This window comes from Pleurodeles waltl, unplaced genomic scaffold (assembly GCF_031143425.1).
Source record: "Pleurodeles waltl isolate 20211129_DDA unplaced genomic scaffold, aPleWal1.hap1.20221129 scaffold_67, whole genome shotgun sequence".
NCBI classification, from domain to species: Eukaryota; Metazoa; Chordata; class Amphibia; order Caudata; family Salamandridae; genus Pleurodeles; species Pleurodeles waltl.
The window spans coordinates 676526-679850 of record NW_027150384.1 but is presented as its reverse complement, the minus strand read 5'-3'; the positions used below and the strand labels follow the sequence as shown (position 1 = coordinate 679850).

Genomic DNA, 3325 nt, shown 5'->3' with positions numbered 1-3325 from the left:
TCGCACTCACGTGCGCCCCCACAGCTCACTCAACAGCTCCACGAAGTGTAGCGCCCACAGTGAGTTTCAACTACATGTAAGAGAAATCCTCTCTTCCCTGCTGATGCGGCAGGTGTAGGCACCCCCGCCCCCCACCACCACACACACATCTGAGTGTTGGGATGAGTGCGACATATTCTGGATTAAAATCCGAAACCAGGCCAGGGTCTTTTTAAAAGATGATGTTGTTTGATTAACCACTTAAAGCATCTGCTTTTTTTAATTAAATTAAAATATTCCCAGGAGGGCTCGTCCGGGATTTGAACCCGGGACCTCTCGCACCCGAAACGAGAATCATACCCCTAGACCAACGAGCCACTCATATGACATTGGAATGTGGACATGTGTTAAGTATGGTACAGAGCTTCTGATAGCAGCACTTCTGTGTTCACAAGGTGTCTGTTTCCTTTTATTCAAAAGCCGAAGGAGAAGGAAACTTCAATCATGTACCAAGAACACTGTGCGAGAGGCCTCCCCGTGGGTCTGTCACCTTCATACATGTGTGGCCCCATTTCACCTGGAACCCAAGGGTTTCCGAGGAGCAAATATGAAAATGTATTCCACCTACAGGGGTGTATTAAACTATTGCCCACTGGCATCAGAAGTGTTTCTCTTTTCTGCGGCTCACAGTACTTTTCAGTCTCTTAAAGACCACAGGCACCAAATAATGAATACGTCACACCCACGGTGTGACACTAATGAGGGATAATGCCCGGTCCGGGGTGGGGCAGATGTGTTTGTTCCAGAGCAGCTGAAAGGGCATCAAGGTTTATGGCACAGGAAGAGGTGCAGTGTCCGAGCTCCCCGCCAGGGGGCGCCTACTTCTCAGGGGGGGTTAGGATTGTTGCTCACTGTGAGGCCGTGTGACAGGTTGTGTCTGTCCTCTTTGGTCAGTCAGTGTCTGGGGAACGCCTGAAAGAGAAAGTCCCCTCTGCGGGGGTGGTGGGGACATCACACCTCCTGTTACCCTGGACATCCCCACGCTTACACCCCGGAGGCAATGACGAGGGCCGAAAAGGACAGAGGCCGGGCCGTTATCGACGGTGGGTTCGATGCTTGAATCACCCGTGGAGTGAGATCTGACGAGTCAGACACCAACCGGGCCCTGGTGAGAAGGGGGCGGTGTGGAGGGTCTGAGTAAGATCAGACACCGAAGGGGCCCTGGAGAGAAGGCGGCCAGTGTGGAGGTTACTGAGTGAGGTCTGACGGGTCAGACACCAACCGGGCCCTGGTGAGAAGGGGGCCAGTGTGCAGGTTACTGAGTGAGGTCTGACGGGTCAGACACCGAAGGGGCCCTGGTGAGAAGGGGGCAGTGTGCAGGTTACTGAGTGAGGTCTGACAGGTCAGACACCTACCGGGCCCTGGTGAGAAGGCGGCGAGGTATGGAGGGGCTGAGTGAGGTCTGACGGGTCAGACACCGAGGGGCCCTGGAGAGAAGGGGTCAGTGTTGAAGGACTGAGTGAGGTCTGACGAGTCAGACACCGAAGGGGCCCTGGTGAGAAGGCGGCCAGTGTGGAGGTTACTGAGTGAGGTTTGACGGGTCAGACACAAACCGGGTCCTGATGAGAAGGCGGCGCGGTATGGAGGGGCCCCCACCGAGGGGGCCCTGGAGAGAAGGGGTCAGTGTTGAAGGACTGAGTGAGGTCTGACCAGTCAGACACCGAAGGGAACCTGGTGAGAAGTGGTCGGTGTGGAGGGACTGACTGAGGTCTGACGGAGGGGCAATGTGGAGGTCACTGAGAGAGGTCTCTGAGGGGCCCATGGAGGGGAAGGGGCCGGTGTGCAAGGACTGAGTGATGTCTCTCCGGGGCCCCATGGAGGGGAGGAGGGGCCGGGGTTAGGCCAGGGGCAGTTTCTCCTGCTCGGATGTGGTTGATCTTCGGGAAGAGTCAGAGCGTCGATGGAGTTACCGCTTTAAATGTCAGCTCAGTCTCTGGTCTTCAGTGCTGGGAGGAGGCAGCGACCCCCGGCGAGGCTTGTCAGTGTAAGGGAGGGGGTGATGGTGGTGGATGAGTCCTGTGACACTAGGGGTGAGGCCTGTGACCCTGGAGTGAGAATTGTGACCCTGGGGATGATACCTTTGAATCTGGGGGTGAGACCCGTGTACCTGGGGTGAGACCTCTGAACCTGGGGCTGAGTCCTGTGACCCTGGGGAGGAGACCTGTGGCCCTGGTAATGAGCTCTCTGACCCTGGCGGAGAGTCATGTGACCCTGGCGGAGAGTCCTGTGCGTCTGGGGTAAAACCTGTGAACTCTTTAGTCTTGTACATGACCCCCCACGGTATCTACAGTAAAATCATAACGATCATACTGTATAAGAGTACAAGGCCGCCGAAATAGCTCAGTTGGGAGAGCGTTAGACTGAAGATCTAAAGATCCCGGGTTTCGGCAGAAGTCTTTTATCAGTTCTTATCAGGCAAACATGACATCACATTATTAGAAACCTGGAGAACCACAGGCACTCGTATTCCACATGTGCCCTCCTTCCACGCCTCTCGCTTCTTCCCTTCTTTATCCCTCTTCCTCCCCACATTCCTTATCTGCACTCCCTCTCTCCCTGCCCTTCATTCCTCCCCCCTCATTTTCACTATTTCAGTCTCACAAACTTGTATCATTCCGGCACAATCATACTGCTAGCTTGGGAGTTTCCAGGGTTCTAGGAGCACAAGCACTGGCTGTGATGTGACTCACTCACTGTAGGCACACTCACTCCCAGTGAGTGACTGTGACTCCACAATCCCACTCTTGATGTCACTCAGACACTGTAGTCACACTAACACCCAGAGAGTGACTCCATGGTCCCACTGTCTGCGATGTGACTCACACAGTGAGGGCACACTCACACTCAGTGAGTGACTCCACGGTCCCACTGTCTGCGATGTGACTCACACACTGAGGGCACACTCACACTCAGTGAGTGACTCCACGGTCCCACTGTCTGCGATGTGACTCACACACTGCGGGCGCACTCACACCCAGAGAGTGACTCCACAATCCCACTCTCTGTGATGTGACTGGGACACTGCAGGCGCACTCACACTCAGTGAGTGACTCCACAATCCCACTCTCTGTGATGTGACTCGGACACTGCGGGCGCACTCAACCAGGAGCGGATGCGTGGCTGGGCGGAGCAGGAGGGATGGGGAGAGGGTATGGAGGTGAGTAGGGGGAGGTGGGCAGGTGAAAAATAATCAAATAATAATATATTTTTTTTAAAATGTACCTCTGCTCCCGTGCCATGCGCCGCTCCTCTCCCGTCGCTGCTGCAGACACAGGCTCCCAGCCTG

At 55.1% G+C, this 3325-nt stretch overlaps 1 non-coding gene across 1 annotated transcript; it reads right to left on the bottom strand.

Annotated features, from left to right (window-relative positions):
• Positions 1-284: 284 nt before the first annotated feature.
• TRNAP-CGG (transfer RNA proline (anticodon CGG)) lies at positions 285-356 on the bottom strand. Its single transcript has one exon. It is a non-coding gene; the product is annotated as a tRNA-Pro (tRNA).
• Between the last annotated feature and the right edge of the window lie 2969 nt (positions 357-3325).